Raw genomic sequence first — 21,384 nt, forward strand, 5'->3', positions numbered from 1 at the left:
TATCATAAATCTTATCCCTCAAGAATCAATTTTAGATCTAACTTCAGAGAAATGAGTATTAAATGAGAAACAAATTAAAAGCTCTAAGTTTTCAGATGAAATCTAGTTGGGTAGATGATTAGAAAAGTACTCATGAAGACTTTTAAAATTTAGGAGAATTTGTCCATAAAAAATACTAGTGCAAGATATACTTCAGGAATTAAAAAATACATATATATTTCTCCTACATGATGAAAATAATCATTTCTTTAGTTAGCTTCTCAGGTCCCCCTTTTCTATAGCCCCAAATACTGTAATAATCTCCAGTTTTACCACACACACACACACACACACACACACACACACACACACACTTCTTTCTTTATTACTACCATGTATCTTCCAAAAACACAAATCTGACAAGAAAGGTAGAGATCATAACATAAAATAGTATAAATGTGATTACATATCCCAAGTACCATGAATAAAAATAAAAGATCAATGACAAACTATATAAACAGCACCTCTGATCAAGAAGAGAAAGACAAGCATTTCACTGGAAGATTGGCTCAAGGTCATGAGCAAGAAATTCACAAGAGTTATCATAACAGGGACAACTATATTTGTATTCTTACTAAGTGCCTGGCAGATAGTTAGATACTGCCAGAAAGCAGATATTACTATCAAGGATACTCTATAGCAACACTCTAAAAAGGCATTATTTATATTAATCTTATTACACAGATGAATAAAATGAGGTTTAGAGATCTGAACCAACTTGTCTAAGGTTTCAACACTAGTTAAGAGCAAAGCCAGGATTCAAATCCAGACAGTCTCGACTCCATATAAACATTACTTCATAAAAGTGATTACTTTTAAGACACAAAAAAGGGCTTCCAGTTAAAGACTGCAGATGGAATATACTTATATCTATTCCTCCTAAAACCACACTAAAATTAGGATTCTCTAAAGTTCCTCCCTCAAAAGCTCAGCAAATAGTAATTCCTGAGAGGGAAGAGTTGAATTAAAAACAGAGAGTTGATTAAAGGCATCAACTTCCTGAGAATTGAAGGGATATGCACTTGTATAACAGAGATTGAGTGCACAGAAGAAAATCAAATCCTCACCCTCCAAAGCAGCAAACCAATAGATGAGGCCTAAAGCTGCAGAAGCAGAAAGTGGCAACAGAGGCACGTTATCTCTCACTTATGGCAGTAAACAGGAAAGGAATCAGCTGGAGTAGGCCGTGAGGAGGGAGGAGTATGAAAATAAGCTATTTTTTTTTAAGATTTTATTTATTGATTTTAGAGAGAGGAGAGAGAGAGAGAAAGGGGTGGAGCAGGAAGCATCAACTCACAGCTGCTTCCCATACGTGCCTGACGGGACAAACCTGGGATTTCGAACCATAGACCTCAGCATTCCAGGTCGATGCTTGATCCACTGCGCCACCACAGGTCAAGCAAAGTCGGCTATTTTTCAAAATAAGTCTTACAGACTGCTGACTCTTTAAACCAAGTATAGCACTGGTAAAAATGAAATCTAAATTTAAAAGCCAAGCATGAGAGAAAAATATCAAAACTCATTAGAAACTAAAGATATACAAGTTTTAAAATATCCCTTTGCACCTATCTCAGATTAACCAAAATATGCAATGCTGACAACAGTGTGGGCAAATCTGTAGTACCTTACTTACACTGGGGAGAGAATTATAAACACATAAATCTTTCTGGGAAGCAATTTGATAATACGTATCAAAAATCTTAAAAACAGGCATATTTTTTATCCAACAATTACATCTCTAGGGATTTATGTCAATGAGATCATTAAACAAGCACAAGATTATTTATAATAGTAAAAATAGCAAAATGGTAATCTGTAAATTTTTTAATTTATTTAGTAAAAAATGTTTATGCCACTGATTTTCTCAATTAGACTATAATGTTAATATGCTGTCCTTTGGGGAAAATGTGAATACATAATACAGTGTGTCCATGAAGTCATGGTGCACTTTTGACTGGTCACAGGACAGCAACAAAAGACGACAGAAATGTGAAATCTGCACCAAATAAAAAGAAAACTCTCCCAGTTTCATACCTATTCAGGTGCAGTTCAATGTGGGCTCACGCACAGATTTTTTAGGGCTCCTTAGGTAGCTATCCCGTATAGCCTCTACAGACTCATCACTGACTGATGGCCTACCAGAATGGGGTTTCTCCACCAAACTGCCGGTTTCCTTCAACTGCTTATCCCACCGAGTAATGTTATTCCTATGTGGTGGCGCTTCATTATAAACGTGCAGATATTCACGTTGCACTTTGATCACAGATTTGAATTTAGCGAACCAAAGAACACACTGAACTTTCCTCTGTACCGTCCACATCTCGACTGGTATGGCCGTGGGCTGCTCTGCTGTATACACGGAGTTAAGTCATCATCTGCGCATGCGCACATGCTGCCACATCATCCTACAGAAACTGGGAGGGTTTTCCTTTTATTCGGTGCAGATTTCACATTTCTATCGTCTTTTGTTGCTTTCCTGTGACCGGTCAAAAGTGCACCATGACTTTACAGACACACTGTAGAATGGTTCAATAAAATAACAAAAATACAGACTAGTTCAGATTTCCACAATGAACTAATTCAATCAGACAGCTGGGAAAACCAACTTAATATTCATTGTCCGATTTTGGATTTATGAACCTTTGTCAGTTGCTTTCCCCCTCTTCTGTTGGCCAGCTTTAAAACATTACACTCACACTTCTACAAAAGGGAAGGGAAAGCAAATCAATAGAAATTAAACTCAAACTAGGAAACTTGACTACTTCTTTTTTTTTTTTTTTAATTTTATTTTTTTAATGGGGTGACATCAATAAATCAGGATACATATATTAAAAGATGACAAGTCCAGGTTATCTTGTCGTTCAATTATGTTGCATACCCACCACCCAAAGTCAGATTGTCCTCTGTCACCTTCTATCTTGTTTTCTTTGTGCCCCTCCCCACGCCATTTCCCTCTCCCATTCCCCCCTCCCCTCTGTAACCACCACACTCTTATCAATGTCTCTTAGTTTCACTATTATGTCCCACCTACGTATGGAATAATACAGTTCCTGGTTTTTTCTGATTTACTTATTTCGCTTCGTATCATGTTATCAAGATCCCACCATTTTGCTGTAAATGTTCCGATGTCATCATTTCTTATGGCTGAGTAGTATTCCATAGTGTATATGTGCCACATCTTCTTTATCCAGTCATCTATTGACAGGCTTTTTGGTTGTTTCCATGTCCTGGCCACTGTGAACAATGCTGCAATAAACATGGGGCTGCATGTGTCTTTACGTATCAATGTTTCTGAGTTTTTGGGATATATACCCAGTAGAGGGATTGCTGGGTCAAAAGGTAGTTCTATTTTCAGTTTTTTGAGGAACCACCATACTTTCTTCCATAATGGTTGTACTACTTTACATTCCCACCAACAGTGTATGAGGGTTCCTTTTTCTCCACAGCCTCTCCAACATTTGCTATTACCTGTCTTGCTAATAACAGCTAATCGAACAGGTGTGAGGTAGTATCTCATTGCTGTTTTGATTTGCATTTCTCTAATAGCTAAAGAAGATGAGCATCTTTTCATATATCTGTTGGCCATTTGTTTTTCTTCCTGGGAGAAGTGTCTATTCATATCCTCTTCCCATTTTTTTATTGGATTGTTTGTTTGTTTGTTGTTGAGTTTTATGAGTTCTTTGTATATTTTGGATATTAGGCCCTTATCTGAGCTGTTGTTTGAAAATAACATTTCCCATTTAGTTGGCTTTCTGTTTATTTTGTTATCAGTTTCTCTTGCTGAGCAAAAACTTCTTAGTCTGATGTAGTCCCATTCATTAATTTTTGCCTTCACTTCTCTTGCCTGTGGAGTCAAATTCATAAAATGCTCTTTAAAACCCAGGTCCATGAGTTGAGTACCTATGTCTTCTTCTATGTACTTAATTGTTTCAGGTCTTATGTTTAGATCTTTGATCCATTTTGAGTTAATTTTTGTACACGGGGACAGGCTGTAGTCCAGTTTCATTCTTTTGCATGTGGCTTTCCAGTTTTCCCAGCACCATTTATTGAAGAGGCTTTCTTTTCTCCATTGTGTGTTGTTGGCCCCTTTATCAAAAATTATTTGACTATATATATGTGGTTTTATTTCTGGACTTTCTATTCTGTTCCATTGGTCTGATTGTCTATTTTTCTACCAATACCATGCTGTTTTGATTGTCGTGGCCCTATAATAGAGTTTGAAGTCAGGTATTGTAATGCTGCCAGCTTCATTCTTTTTCTTTAGGATTGCTTTGGCTATTCGGGGTTTTTTATAGTTCCATATAAATCTGATGATTTTTTGCTCTATTTCTTTAAAAAACGTCATTGGAAGTTTGATGGGAATTGCATTAAATTTTTATATTGCTTTGGGTAATATAGCCATCTTGATTATATTTATTCTTCCTAGCCAAGAACAAGGTATATTCTTCCATCTCATTATATCTTTTTCTATTTCCCTTAACAATGGTTTATAGTTTTCATTATATAAGTCCTTTACATTCTTTGTTATGTTTATTCCTAAGTATTTTATTTTTTTTGTTGCAATCGTGAAGGGGATTATTCTTTTGAGTTCCTTCTCAGTTGTTTCATTGTTGGCATATAGAAAGGCTATTGATTTCTGTATGTTAATTTTGTATCCTGCGACCTTACTGTATTGGCTTATTGTTTCTAGTAGTCTTTTTGTGGATTCTTTGGGGTTTTCGATGTATAGGATCATATCATCAGCAAAAAGTGATACCTTTACTTCTTCTTTTCCTATATGGATGCCTTTTATTTCTTTGTCTTGTCTGATTACTCTGGCTAGAACCTCTAGTACCACATTAAATAAGAGTGGAGAGAGTGGACAACCCTGTCTTGTTCCTGATTTAAGGGGGAAAGCCTTCAGTTTAGTGCCATTTAATATGATGTTAGCTGATGGTTTATCATATATGGCCTTTATCATGTTGAGATATTTTCCTTCTATACCCATTTTGTTGAGAGTCTTAAACATAAAATTGTGTTGTATTTTATCGAAAGCCTTTTCTGCGTCTATTGATAAGATCATGCGGTTTTTGTTCTTTCTTTTGTTGATATGGTGTATTACGTTAACCGTTTTACGTATGTTGAACCATCCTTGAGATTCTGGGATGAATCCCACTTGATCATGATGTATTATTTTTTTAATATGTTGTTGTATTCGGTTTGCTAGTATTTTGTTTAGTATTTTAGCATCTGTATTCATTAGAGATATTGGTCTGTAGTTTTCTTTTTTTGTGCCATCCTTGCCTGGTTTTGGTATGAGGGTTATGTTGGCCTCATAAAATGTGTTTGGAAGTATTGCTTCTTCTTCAATTTTCTGGAAGACTTTGAGTAGAATAGGAACCAAGTCTTCTTTGAATGTTTGATAATATTCGCTGGTATAGCCGTCAGGGCCTGGACTTTTATTTTTGGGGAGGTTTTTAATGGTTTTTTCTATTTCTTCTCTACTGATAGGTCTGTTTAGGCTTTCTGCTTCTTCTTGACTCAGTCTAGGAAGGTTGTATTTTTCTAGGAATTTATCCATTTCTTCTAGGTTGTTGAATTTAGTGGCATAAAGTTTTTCATAGTATTCTACAATAATTCTTTGTATATCTGTGGTGTCCGTGGTGATTTCTTCTCTTTCATTTTGGATTTTGTTTATATGAGTTCTTTCTCTTTTTTCCTTGGTAAGTCTTGCCAAGGGTTTGTCAATTTTGTTGATCTTTTCAAAGAACCAGCTCCTTGTTCTATTAATTTTTTCTATAGTTTTTCTTCATTTATTTCTGCTCTGATTTTTATTATCTCCTTTCTTCGGCTGGTTTTGGGTTGTCTTTGTTCTTCTTTTTCTAGTTCCTTAAGGTGGGAAGTTAAGTGGTTCACTTGGGCTCTCTCTTGTTTGTTCATATATGCCTGAAGTGATATGAACTTCCCTCTTATCACTGCTTTTGCTGCATCCCAGAGATTCTGATATGTCGTATTGTCATTTTCATTAGTCTGTATATATCTTTTGATCTCTGCACTTATTTCTTCTTTGACCCATTCATTTTTTAAAAGTATGTTGTTTAGTTTCCACATTTTTGTGGGATTTTTTCCCTCTTTTTTGCAGTTGAATTCTAGTTTCAAGACTTTATGATCAGAAAATATGCTTGGTACAACTTCAATTTTTCTGAATTTGCTGATGTTGTTTTTGTGGCCCAACATATGGTTAATTCTTGAGAATGATCCATGTACACTGGAGAAAAATGTATACTCAGTCACTTTGGGATGAAATGTCCTGTAGATGTCTATCATATCCAGGTGCTCTAGTGTTTTGTTTAAGGTCACTATGTCTTTGTTGATTCTCTGTTTGGATGACCGATCTAGAGCCGTCAGTGGTGTATTGAGGTCTCCAAGTATGATTGTGTTTTTGTCAGTTTTCGTTTTAAGATCAATAAGTAGCTGTCTTATATATTTTGGTGCTCCTTGGTTTGGTGCATATATATTAAGAATTGTTATGTCTTCTTGATTCAGTGTCCCCTTAGCCATTATGATATGGCCTTTTTGTCTCTGAGTACTTTTCCTGTCTTGTAGTCAGCATTATCCGATATGAGTATTGCTACACCTGCTTTTTTTTGGATGTTATTTGCTTGGAGTATTGTTTTCCAGCCTTTCACTTTGAATTTCTTTTTATCCTTGTTACTTAGATGAGTTTCCTGTAGGCAGCATACAGTTGGATTTTCTTTTTTAATCCTTTCTACTACTCTGTGCCTTTTTATTGGTGAGTTTAATCCGTTTACATTTAGTGTAATTATTGATACTTGTGAGTTCCCTATTGCCATTTTATATCTTGCTTTCTGTTAGTTTTGTGTCTTGTTTGATCCTTCTCTTTCGTTTCTCTATCTTTTGTTTTTATTTGGTTGTATTCCATACATCTTTTCTCTGTTGCTATCTTTTTTATCTCATGTGCATCTGTGGTGGTTTTTTCAATGGTGGTTACCTTTGAGTAATGAAAAGGGTACCTACCCTGTTCATTGTAGCGAACTATTTTGTGAGTACTTTTGCACTCCATCGTTCTTTGCTACTGTTAATCTCCATCTTCTCCTCCTCTTTCTTTTTGTTGTTGTCACAGTTTAAATTTGGTTTTATTGTGTTCTTCTTGGAGCTTTTACTTGTGGCTCTGTTTTTTTTTTTTGTTCTTTGTATCTGATTGGAGAACCCCCTTTAGTAATTCCTGGAGTGGGGGTTTTCTGATGATAAATTCCCTCATCTTTTCTGTATCTGTGAATGTTTTTATTTCTCCTTCATATTTGAAGGATAGCTTTGATGGGTATAGTATTCGTGGCTGAAAGTTCCTCTCTTTCAGGACTTTAAATATTGGGGTCCACTCTCTTCTAGCTTGTAGAGTTTCTGCTGAGAAATCTGATGATAATCTAATGGGTCTTCCTTTATATGTTGTATTCTTCTTTTCCCTGGCTGCCTTGAGAATTTTTTCTTTGCTGTTGGTTTGTGTCAATTTCATTATGATATGCCTTGGAGTAGGCTTGTTGGGGTTAAGAAAACTCGGAGTTCTGTTTGCTTCTTGAACTTGAGGCTTTAGTTCTTTCCACAGGCTTGGGAAGTTCTCATCTATTATTTGTTTGAGTATGTTCTCCATTCCATTTTCTCTCTCTTCTCCCTCTGATATACCTATTATTCTTATGTTATTCTTTTTGATGGAGTCAGATAATTCTTGTAGGGCTATCTCATTTTTTTTAATTTTTGAGTCTCTTTCTTCTTCTCTCTGTTGTGCCTCAAGTTGCTTGTCTTCTATTTCACTAATCCTCTCTTCTATCTGACCTGTTCTATTAGCTAAGCTTGTTACTTCGTTTTTCAGCTCGTGAATTGAGTTTTTCATCTCTGTTTGATTTGTTTTTATAGTTTCAATTTCCTTGGACATATATTCTTTGTGTTCATTGAGTTGTTTTCTGAGCTCCCTAAATTGCCTTTCTGTGTTTTCTTGTATATCTCAGAGGATTTTTAGGATTTCTATCTTGAATTCTCTGTCATTTAGCTCCAAGGTTTCCAATATATTAAATTTTTTCTCCATAGATTTTTCCTCATCTAGCTGTGTTACCTCTCTTTCTTTTGTATCCATGATATTCGATTTTCTCTTCCTTAATGGCATCTGAGGGTGGTTATGTTGATAGTATTAATGAGATTTAATAAAGAATAAAAAGTTAAAAAATAATAAAAATAATAATAAAAAAAATAAAAAATCGAAAAGAGTTGTTTTTTTAAAAAAAAAATTAATAATGAAATAAAGAAAAATAAAATAAAATAAAAATTTTAAAAAAAGGAAATTATTCCCCCCTCCTTTTTTCCTCTCCTCTCCTCTCCCCTCTTTCTTGAGAAAATCCTGTGGTGAACTGTGAATTATAACAAACAATGCCTGTGATGGAGGGCCTGAATTGGGGAAAAGTAATAAAGGGGCAAAAAGAAAATAAAAGAAAAAAAAAAAAGAAAGAAAGAAAAAAGAGCGTATGGACCCACAAAAAGCAAATAAGGAAAAATCTGGGTCAAGAATAAAATGATTTGCTTTTAGGTGTTGGTTGTCTAAGAGTTATGATGAGAGGAATAAGAGTAAAACGGAAAAATGGGGGGACAAATTAAAAAATTACTACTGTATTTAGTGGAACAAGAACTAGATAAAATGGAGAGCCAGGGATGGGAGCACTGCTAGTGAGTTAAAAAGGTGAAGTAAAAACCCCCCAAAATGCCACAAACATAAGTTTGAGTCCCAGATAATTTGTTTGTTATTGAGGTTTGAATGAGAGGAGATGTAGAGGAGAAAGGAAGAAACTAATATAGAGGGAGAAAAGAGAGAGAGAGAAAAAAAGAGGGAACCACTAAAAGAAGAAAAAAGAAAGGAGAGAGAGAGAGAGAGAGAGAGAGTTAAGGGTTTTGGAGTGCAACCCTCATAGAGAGAAAGGAAGAGAAGAGAAAAGATAATGGGAGATGTAACACTTATGGGTAGTGTAGTTCAAGGAGAGGAGAGAGTAAGACCGGCAGAGAGTTAATCGGCCAAATTGGAGGAGGAAAAAAAGTATCAAGAATGAAGATAAGAGAAACAAACGGACAAATATAATAAAATGGGATAGGTTATAAAGTCTGCAGATTATTCTTGATTTTGAGAGGTTATCTTCTTGCTTTTTCTTTTCTCTCCCTCTTCCTGGTCGGTGACTCTGTACCCCGGGTTCTTCCCCTTTGGCACGCTCAGGTAGAGGTTTGCAGTTGATAAGTCTCTATGGCAATGTCATGTATTGTGCTTTAGTCTCGTTGGCAGTCGAGGCTCATTAGTATTTATAGGTTCCGACAGTGAGAGAGTCCGTGTTCCTGGAGCCTTTCTCCTAGTCTTTCCTTCCTCAATTAGTAGCCTGATAATCCAGCTATGGGGTTGCTGCTGCCTCTGCCTGGATAGTAAGAGGCTCAAAGAGCTGGCAACTCCCCACTCTATTTCCACTCAGCACAGGGCTCTGGGTAAGGCTCAGTCAGTCAGAGCTGCTAGCATAATCAGGCGGGCTTTCCGCCCACTCAAAGACCTCTGGCTCTGTCTGCCACTCTGTCCGGTAACACAGGCGGGCGCCCACTTCCGGGGCGCTTGGAGGAAACTCTCACTCACTGGCTGCGCGCACAGACCAGGATATCCGGCCAGCAGTCTCACGCTCTGAGTGAAACCCACAACCGCAGGGAAAAGTTGCAGCGTTGGAATTGAGTCTCGCTCCATCCCCGTGCGCGGCTTTTGCAAGGCGCTGGGGCGGCCCGAGATTCCGCTCTGGCCCACACAAAGGCCCCTGACTCTGCCCCTCTGTGCGATAACACGGGCGCGCACTGCCGAGGTACTCGGAGGAATCTCTCACTCACTATCTGCGCGCGCAGACCAGGATATGAGGCCGGCCGCGTTTCCCTCTGAGTGAAACCCCCTCCAACACGGAAAATCTCCATCGTTGGAATTAGTTCTCACTCCCTCCCATGCATGGCTTTCCCAGGGCGCTGGGGCTGCCCAGAGACTCTGCCCTCGGCCCACAGAAATGCCTCTAACCCTGCCTCTCCATGGGGCAACACGGGCACCCACTCTCGGGGCCTAGGAAGAAATCTCTCGCCCACTAACTGCGCGCATGCCGACCAGGAGACCGGGTAAAATGGCCGCCCCGCTTGTCTTTCTTTGTTTGGGTTTGGCGCGAGTGTTAGCTTGTATTGCCCGGGTTGCCACAGGATCAGTTTTTCCTCGGCTTGGATCTCCGTGCCACAGCCTGGTTCGGCCGTTTGTGCCGCAGCCTGGATCTATTCACCCCCTTTGCCCGCCTCAGTTTCTATATTCACAGTTACCAGAGAAAGCCGCCCTGTTTAGGTTAGTGAGGAAGGCGGAGCATTTCTTACTCCCTATTTCCTTCGGGGTTTGGTAATATATTTAGCCAATTTTTCACTCGACCATACCTTTGGGTGTATTGCGAAGCATCTGGAGGCTCCAAGTATAGGTTTTTCTGTTTCTGGTTGAAGATCTTGTTGAGTTTTGGGGGAGATTTATCGGTATCGCTTCCTACCCCACCATTACTCTCTTGACTACTTCTTAAGTTGCATTCCCACTATCAGAACAGCTAAGCATGAATTTCTATGGTGATTAGGCCAATTCAACAAATAAGCATTTTCTGTGTATTTATTTTATACCAGTCCTTTATTCCTGCTACTGGTTGTAGGAGTCACAACTCTATTTCCAACTTTATGAAAAGTTTAAAACTATAAAGGCAAAAACTGGAAATAGTATGGAGTTGGGAAGTGATATCAAGTATCTCAAGAAAACAGCATTGTGGCAAACTATAAGATATAAAGCTTTACATGAATCGTCTCTATTCTAGAAATTTCCAGAAAAGAAAACCTAACCATGTAATAGAGGTTGTTCTGGAACTGGATGAAATTGTACCCTGATTTTTATGGGAGGAAAGTGATATACTTTAACATGATTAGAACAGTTGACTCTGAATCAAATAAATGTTCTGTATCTTTCAATTTCTTTAGAATTTCTTACCTTAGAATTTTTGTATTTGGAGAAAATTTTACAATATTAAAGAATATATTCTAAAAAGAGAGCACATTTAAAATAAAAATAATTTTATAAAATACAGCTAAACCTGCTACTTTGAAGAGACTAAATGGAAATGCCAACCTTTTTCAATAGCATTTAGAGACATTATTTAATAATCCACATTGTGAAACAATCATCTTTAGACTAAGTAGTATCCTTAAGCAGAACTTGCTATAGTCAAATTGTTTCACACTGTTTGATCTATAGATGTGAAGTTTATTAACATTTCAGTACTCAAAGTACTCCCTTTGGTTTCATTCTGGTTGCTTACTTAGAAATTCCATTGCAAGAACAAAGAATTTGCCCTAAAATACTGGCCATAATGAATATCAACAGCTGTTTTATGTTTGTATGCAAGTGTGCACAAAGTTCCAGGCACCTATTAAACAACAGTGTGTTACTTGGTTCTTACGTCACATGTCATTATCAAATTTAAAAAACCTATTACATTATTCAAGCCAAATTAAATCAAATTATTTTTTATTGACTTTACATCTAATATAACAAGGTTTCAAAGTTTAAGAGGCAAATTTTAAAAAGGATAAAAAGATAAAATTAAGTAATACTCAATATTTCAATAAAACATCTCTGGGCCCAAATTTAAGAAGCGTTTTACAACATTTAAAGATGACCTCTAATCTCACTTAAACACAAGAACTATTAAAAATCAAGTATCCTCCTGAATTACACTTTTTTAAAAGCAGGCATTATATATAACTCAGTGTTACCCAATTAACCCCAAATTCTAAATAGCAATTCAAAATTGTTATGTTTCAAATTCAATTGAATAAAACAAAATTGACAGCAGACCATTTTTTCTGGTGTATAGATGAACATTCTATAGCAATCAACATTTTAATTTAAAAATTACCCTTTGTTAGATAACCAGCATGGCCTTGGGAATTAACAACAGCTTCAGTCCTCATAAATTTAATACATTCCAATTTTTCATTATTATTTTACAGTTCTCAAGCATCCCAAGAGTCTTAGGTAGTACCTCACACATTCTACAACAAACAAACAGAAAAATGGAAGGCAACTCTACTTTAAACTACTGGTTCAACAAGCACAAGAAAGAAGACATTTGCGATACATTCTAAGGGAGAAGAAAGACCTTGCTGTGGTTACACGAATTCTAAATATTCAAACAAAGATGGTATTTGTAGAGGGTAAAAACATGTCTTTCAGGCTAGATCCCAAGTATGAACCACATCAGCCTACACCCCACATTCCATCTAATAACAAATAGGGGCTTTAAAAACAAGCAGCTTCAGAATATACCTTATTCATGTACTTCAAAATTAGCCACATTCTTATTAATTTTAATATAGTTTGTCATAAAGCAACAAAGAAAAATTTTATTTAAAATATTAAAGCTAAGTAGGAATGCTCTCCTCATATATATTTTATATTGTAATATAATTTTGATAATTTTTAATGTGAAAGCTGCTCCTGTTTTAAACACTAAGCAAATATACTAAAATTTGGAAGGTTTTGGAAATTTTAAACAAATGAAACAAATATTTTATGTAATAATATGTATAATTACTTCAAGATGACACTGAAAATTTCTGTACTATTTATTCTTTCTTTCTTTTATTACTTCCTTCTTTCTTTTATTACTTCCTTCTTTCTTTCTTTTAAAAGGATAGAAACCTACAATTTGGAAACCATTTTGTGGAAGTAACAGCTGTGTTTGAAGCATGCTTGTGAACATTAATTACACTTAACTGGATACTGATGAATTAAGTCAGGGGTCTCAAACTCAACTCAGCATGTGGGCCACAGAGCAAGATCACAGCCGTTTGGCGGGGCCTCACTAGGTCTACAAAAGGCAACTGTTAGGCAACACTTTTCAGTGTCACAAAACGACCAGAAACTGTAGTTCGTGGATTAGTCTGCGGGCCGCAAAAAATTGTTTGGCGGGCCGCATGCGGCCCACGGGCCGCGAGTTTGAGACCTCTGAATTAAGTTGATGCTCAGCTTAAGTCTGTTGTAATATTCAATATAAGCAAAAAAATTCAGAAGCTTAAAGAGAGGAGAAAATGTCAGGTCATATACCAAGGAATGAGAATCAGGCTTGCTTCAGAATTCTTTATTAGCTAGAAAATAATGAAGCACTAATTTCAAAGTTCTGAAGAAATGATCATGAATTTAGAATTCTATATATCAAGGCAAAAATTAAGCATGAGGAAAAAATAAAAGCATTTTCAGATATTATAAGATGTGGTTAACTGAAGAAGTTCCCTCACCCCCAAATGTCCACATCCAAATCGCTGGTACCCGTGAATGTTCCTTATATAAGCAAAAGGAATCTGAAGATATAATTAAGTAGAGATCTTGAGATGGGAAGATTATCCTGGATCATGCAGGTACATCCAATATAATCACAAGGCACCTTATAAAAGGGAGACAAAAAGGCCAAAGGAGGAAGTAGATGTGATGATGGAACCAAGAGGTTGCAATGATGTGAGGAAGGAAGGAGTCATGAGCCAAGAAAAGCAAGTGGCCTCCAGAACACAGAAAAGGCAAGGAAAGGATTCTCTTTCAGTGGTTCCATAAGGAACCAGCCCTGCTGACACCTTGACTTTAGCTCAGTGAAATTGATTTCAGACTTCTGGCCACCAGAACTATAAGAAAATAAATTTCTATTGTTCCAAGCCACCAAGTTCATGATAATTTGTTACAACAACAATAAGAAACTAATATAAGAATTCAAAGTTTACTGTATGGCACCCTCATACCAAAACCTGGCAAGGATGGCACAAAGAAAGAAAACTACAGACCAATATCTCTAATGAATACAGATGCTAAAATACTAAACAAAATACTGGCAAACCGAATACAACAACATATTAAAAAAATAATACATCATGATCAAGTGGGATTCATCCCAGAATCTCAAGGATGGTTCAACATACGCAAAACGGTTAACGTAATACACCATATCAACAAAACAAAGAACAAAAACCACATGATCTTATCAATAGATGCAGAAAAGGCTTTTGATAAAATACAACACAATTTTATGTTTAAGACTCTCAACAAAATGGGTATAGAAGGAAAATATCTCAACATGATAAAGGCCATATATGATAAACCATCAGCCAACATCATATTAAACAGCATAAAACTGAGGACTTTCTACCTTAAATCAGGAACAAGACAGGATTGTCCACTCTCTCCACTCTTATTTAACGTGGTGCTAGAAGTTCTGGCCAGAGCAATCAGACAAGACAAAGAAATAAAAGGCATCCATATCGGAAAAGAAGAAGTAAAGGTATCACTTTTTGCTGATGATATGATCCTATACATCGAAAACCCGAAGGACTCCACAAAAAGATTATTAGAAACAATAAACCAATACAGTAAGGTCGCAGGATACAAAATTAACATACAGAAATCAATAGCCTTTCTATATGCCAACAATGAAATATTAGAAAACGAACTCAAAAAAATAATCCCCTTCACGATTGCAACAAAAAAAATAAAATACCTAGGAATAAACATAACAAAGAATGTAAAGGACTTATATAACGAAAACTACAAGGCATTATTAAGAGAAATAGAAAAAGACACAATGAGATGGAAAAATATTCCTTGTTCTTGGATAGGAAGAATAAATATAATTAAAATGGCCATATTACCCAAAGCAATATATAAATTTAATGCAATTCCCATCAAAATCCCTATGAGATTTTTTAAAGAAATGGAACAAAAAATCATCAGATTTATATGGAACTATAAAAAACCCCGAATAGCCAAAACAATCCTAAGGAAAAATAATGAAGCTGGGGGCATTACAATACCTGACTTTAAACTATATTATAGGGCCATGATAATCAAAACAGCATGGTATTGGCAGAAAAATAGACACTCAGACCAATGGAACAGAATAGAAAGCCCAGAAATAAAACCACATATATATGGTCAAATAATCTTTGATAAAGGGGCCAACAACACACAATGGAGAAAAGAAAGCCTCTTCAACAAATGGTGTTGGGAAAACTGGAAAGCCACATGCAAAAGAATGAAACTCGACTACAGCCTGTCCCCGTGTACTAAAATTAATTCAAAATGGATCAAAGACCTAAATATAAGACCTGAAACAATAAAGTACATAGAAGAAGACATAGGTACTAAAATCATGGACCTGGGTTTTAAAGAACATTTTATGAACTTGACTCCAATGGCAAGAGAAGTGAAGGCAAAGATAAATGAATGGGACTACATCAGAATAAAAAGTTTTTGCTCAGCAAGAGAAACTGATATCAAAATAAACAGACAGCCAACTAAATGGGAAATGATATTTTCAAACAACAGCTCAGATAAGGGCCTAATATCCAAAATTTACAAAAAACTCATAAAACTCAACAACAAACAAACAAACAATCCAATAAAAAAATGGGAAGAGGACATGAACAGACACTTCTCCCAGGAAGAAATACAAATGGCCAACAGATATATGAAAAGATGCTCAGCTTCATTAGTTATTAGAGAAATGCAAATCAAAACTACAATGAGATACCACCTCACCCGTTAGATTAGCTATTATCAACAAGACGGGTAATAGCAAATGTTGGAGAGGCTGCGGAGAAAAGGGAACTCTCATCCACTGTTGGTGGGACTGTAAAGTAGTACAACCATTATGGAGGAAAGTGTGGTGGTTCCTCAAAAAACTGAAAATAGAACTACCTTATGACCCAGCAATCCCTCTACTGGGTATATACCCCAAAACCTCAGAAACATTGATACGTAAAGACACATGTAGCCCCATGTTCATTGCAGCACTGTTCACAGTGGCCAAGACATGGAAACAACCAAAAAGCCCTTCAATAGAAGACTGGATAAAGAAGATGTGGCACATATACACTATGGAATACTACTCAGCCATAAGAAATGATGACATCAGATCATTTATAGCAAAATGGTGGGATCTTGATAACATTATACAGAGTGAAATAAGTAAATCAGAAAAAAACAAGAACTACATGATTCCATACATTGGTGGAATATAAAAACGAGACTAAGAGACATGGACAAGAGTGTGGTGGTTACCAGGGGTGGGGGGAGGGAGGACATGGGAGGCAGGGAGGGAGAGAGTTAGGGGGAGGGGGAGGGGCACAGAGAACAAGATAGAGGGAGGCGGAGAACAATCTGACTTTGGGCGAGGGGTATGCAACATAATTTAATGACAAAATAACCTAGACATGTTTTCTTTGAATATATGTACCCTGATTTATTAATGTCATCCCATTATCATTAATAAAATTTATTAAAAAAAAAAAAGTTTACTGTATGGCAATGTGTCTTTTAAAAAGCCTTTGAGAACATACTACAGATAAATAAAATAACACCAACGAAAAGAATCAACAAAGACTCTCTCCTTGTGCAAATGTCAGTCAAGCTCCACTCAGCCCTCTTTCTAACTAGGCCCGAAACTTGGTCTCCTGACCTATATTTCGCCTGCCTAACCCAGTTGTAGCAAGAATCCTGCCAAGTCCGCTGAGTGAGAGCCCACCCCGCCACCCTTGATATCTGATCACCCTGGCCTGCCTTTATCAAAGATCCTGCTATGTCAGTTTAGCAAGAAGCCCTCTGTCCTTGATATCTTCTCATAGTTATTTTGCATCCACCAAATTCCTCACTCAACTCATTGGCTATAAACCCCACTTGTCCTTACTGTATTTAGAGGTCAGCACAACCTCTCTCCCCTGTTGTGACTGATTTGACATCTGCTGTAAAAGTCCTGGATAAAGATTTCTTTACTGTTAACAAGTGTCATCATAATTTTTTCTTTAACAGAATCAAAAAGAAGAGCAGAGGCAGGATCCATGAAATCTCAGGAAGTTAAAATTAGGCATTTCCAGATGCCAAGGGTGTAGCTGTCTAGAGGGCAACCAGCCTACATTAGAACACAGAATACAAAAGGTTTGCAGTAAGAAAGTGGATTCTAGGCAATCTATAGATCATGGATATTATTAGTGATACAGTACAAGCTTACATATAAAAGACACCTAAAAAGAGGGTGAAAGGACTACTGGAAACTGCATAATTGCCTGGCACAGTGGATAGAGCGTCAACCTGGTACACTGAGGTCCTAGATTCAAAACACCAAGGTTGCCGGCATACGCGTGGGCTCATCTGGCTTCAGTGCAAGGCTCACCAGCTTGAGTGCTGGGTCGCCAGCTTGAGCATGAGATCATAGACATGATTTCATGGTCACTGGCTTGACCCCAAGGTAGCTAGCTTGAGCAAGGGGTCATTGGTTTAGATGGAGCTCCTTGGTCAAGGCACATATGAGAGGCAATCAATGAACAACTAAGGTGCCACAACTGCAAGTAGATGCTTCTCATCTCTCTCCCTTCCTGTCTCTCCCTCTTTTGCTTTAAAAAAAGAAAGAAAGAAAGAAAGAAAGAAAGAAAGAAAGAAAGAAAGAAAGAAAGAAAGAAAGAAAGAAAGAAAGAAAGAAAGAAAAGGAAGGAAAGGAAGGAAAGGAGGGAGGGAGGAGGGAGAAAGGGAGGACGAGCAAACCAGAGAAAGCAGAGTGTTAAGTCAGTCAAATATGAAGTAATGTAAAAAGGGGTATGGCAGTGAATTTTATGGCATATAGGAAAAGTAAGTTCATTTGACCTTGATACTTTTAACATAGGGATTATATTTCCTTCCTACATACCTCATCATAATATTTGAGACTGAAGTAAATGACATTGACATTATTATGATTACATAAGAATTTTATTAGCTTTTAATGTTCATAATCAGTATAGACAAAGTATCTAAAACTAAACTCTGATCTGCAGACACATATATACACCCTACTCTAAACCTAACCCCCATCCTAGAAGCAGCCACTCTTACCTACCAAACATACTTTCCACGTACTCTCCACACCATACAAGAATCAGCAGATATGCACGCACACACACATATATTTAAATCTCCCTTCTCTATTCAAAACCTAGAATGACCCTTACAAGTAATCCTACACCTTATTCTCTTTCATTTAACAGTACATCTTGGAGATTAAGCATATCAACACCTACAGATCTCCCCAGTGGTGTGCCAATAAAAGTTTAGCAACCAGTTCTTAGAGGCAAGAAGTAGAAGCTGTGAGCCCAGACTTGGCCATCTGCCAGTTTCCATGCTGTGATACTCCCACTGTGGTGGCCAATACCAAGCTAATAAGGTGATAACACTGACACTGAATTCAGGCTGACTCCAATACATCAGTGCATCTATCTCAGCCTTCTTGACAGCTGAAAGGTTTCCCAATACATTATAATTTATTATAATGTATATAATTTATAATCAATCCATTCTTAGGAATTTGAACTAGGATAAACTGAGTCAATTTGTAATGGAATCAAATAAAACATCAGGAGGTAAAGAGCATAACAGTCAATAGTGACCAAAGGCAAACTGAAAAAATGAGAAAGCAGTTAGCTGAGAAAAAGCAGCTGTCACAAAGAGGAAAATACATGACATGTAGAGCAAAGCAAGTCATCATTAGACCTTTTTTAAAATAAGAGCCAGCCCATCCCTGAAGCTGCTTCATGCCCCAGTTCCTGATGGCTTTCATTTCCAGTTCAATGTATTCATATGGCACATGTATTCTCCTGAAGTAATTTGAATAAGTTATTCATGTCTATGATTTGAGTTCCTTAATTCATCTCATCTTTCAAATCAAAAGAGGGCCTATGAATCAACCTATGATCCCAAGCAATGGTTTCAGTTATTTGGATTGCTTCCTCATTATAACATTGACTAAGATACAAAAATAAAGATTCTGGCCCTGGCTGAATAGAATGTCAACCCAGCATATGGACATCCCAAGTTCAAATCCTGGTCAGGGCACAAAAGAGAAGTGACCAAAGTGACCCTCTCCTTTTTTCTTTCCCTCCCTCTTCCCCTTTTCATTCTTCCCCTCCTGTAGCCAATGGCCTGACTGGTTAAGCACCGGCCCCAGGCACTGAAGATTGCTTGGGTGGTCTGATTGTCAGCCTTGGGAGCTAAAAATAGCTTGATCAATTCGAGAGAATCAGCCCCAGATGGGGGTTTCCAGGTAGAACCCAGTTGGGGCGCATGAGAGGTCTGTCTCACTATCTCCTCTCCCCTCACTTAAAAAAACAAAAAAGGAATAAAGATTATTTTAATGGTAAAATCTTAAAAGGCACCATTGCTAAAACTTTAGCATTTATAATATTTTACTGTGCTCTAGGTCCAGGCTGGAAGGAATGCTCAGAGGAGGAATAAGTAGAATTGAGCAGATCAACTGCAAACTCAACTAAAAATAATTAAGGTGCACCATCATAAAAGAACCTGAAATACTGCTCATTTTAACAGGTCATTCTGTGCCAAGATGAAATTAAACATGGGCACCTAAAATTACATATACCTGCCCTTCCCCCCAAGAAAGCTTATTCTTAAATAGCATCCCAGGATACTGAGGTAGACTAAGCCAAAAGCACCAACTAGGGTCCCATGAGAAGAACTGGTCCAGAATCTCCATCCTTTCTATTCCCGCCATTGGGCTGAGGTGGATATAGAAACCAGTAATCCTCTGTACTCCAGCCCAGTCCCATTTCCATCTCTCATAAATCAGTTCATTCCATGTCTTACCAAAAAATGCACAACCTCAAGTCCCCTCCCCCCCAAAAAAACCACCACATTTACCTCCTTCCTTCCCCCACAGTGTAATAATCTTAGAAAAATCTTCTGGTTTCTTTTCTTCTTTCTCATGTTCACTTGGGTATAACACAACACAACACAATTGATTCTGATCATAGTTGCAATTATAAAAACAGTATAAATAATCATAATCAAGGAGAAAACAGCCAAAAGCTTTAAAGCTAAATGCATGAAAGAACCAATACCATAAACCCAAAGTCCTCAAAAATGCCCAGATTTCCTCTTCAGAAGAGCCATACAAGTATACATATACATCTTCAAAGTCCTTTTATTTAATATGCAGCATCTGATAAAGTAAAAGTAGTCAAAATAAATAACCCCAAATGTTCTTCAACTTTAGCTATTAATTATCAGCATAAACATGATTTCTACCTCTCCATTCAAAATATTTCTAATATATCACTCCCAGCAGTCTATTGACATTTTATATCATGCTTTAAAGAAATAGTTTAAGTTTTTTCATTAAATTTGCAGGGCACATTTCTTGAAACAAATTCTTGAATGAAAGTTTAATTTTTAAGCAAGAAGGGTGAGTGGGGGTTGAAGAGAGACATAGCAAAGTTCTCTTGGCTTGATCTCCCTCCTTCCTCCAGGGACCCTGAGGAACTCTGTAGAACTGCTAGTGTAACCCAGACCAAACAAGGAAGTTGTATCCACCTGCCTTATTTTGTTAGTATATCTGTAATCTACTGCTCAAATGGTTTCTCTTCCATCAGTTTCCCAACTGCCATCTCAACCTCCCTGTCATAGAGTCCTTCACAATTTTCCAGGTCCTTCTCTTCCTCTTACAAATAAAAAGATCAGCATTTTAGAATTGGTGGATTGTTTATTTCATTTGTAAGTATATATTTTAAGACCTTGGAGAACAGGACACATCTCCAATATTTAAAACATGGAGCTCCAGAGTCAGGTAGATATTTTAAATATTTAATATTTCTATAACTAATAAAATATTTAAAACTATAGTTTTAACAATTCCAGGGTAGGCTTCTATCACTTGCTTCCTAATTTCTAGAAATAAATGAAACTATTTATGAAGTCCTAGAAACAATTCCTGACAAGGATTCATGATAAAAGAGATCTTTTCCTCAAATTAAATCATAAACTTTAGGTTGCTTCTAGATGATCCATCTTACCAGTGCCCACAGACATAAAGGTAGAATTGGCCACTGCTTCTTTTGATCTACTGTGTTTCCAATTATGTTTCATTTAAATTTGAATATTTAATATTGCATATCTCTTCTATTACACTGTAATCTCCATGAACAAAGGACAGAATCTCATTCATCTTGGTATTCCAAGAATCTATCATGTGCCAGCACATGGTAACTGCTCACTCTGCTCACTAAATACTTCTCAAAGGGATTTATTACTCAAAATTACTGTCGACCAGGCAATGGCACAGTGGATAGAGCATCAGACTGGGACGCAGAGGATCCAGGTTCGAAACCCCAAGGTCACCAGCTTGACCACAGGCTCATCTGGTTTGAGCAAAACTCACCAGGTGGAGCCTAAGGTCATCGCTGATTTGAGCAAGGGGT

General features: G+C 37.1%; 1 protein-coding gene across 2 annotated transcripts in view; it reads right to left on the bottom strand.

Moving 5' to 3' along the window:
- The window catches only part of USP6NL (USP6 N-terminal like), a 245,819-nt gene that overhangs the window by 114,270 nt on the left and 110,165 nt on the right, over positions 1-21,384 (bottom strand). The window lies entirely within an intron of this gene.

This window comes from Saccopteryx leptura, chromosome 5, assembly GCF_036850995.1.
Source record: "Saccopteryx leptura isolate mSacLep1 chromosome 5, mSacLep1_pri_phased_curated, whole genome shotgun sequence".
NCBI lineage: Eukaryota > Metazoa > Chordata > Mammalia > Chiroptera > Emballonuridae > Saccopteryx > Saccopteryx leptura.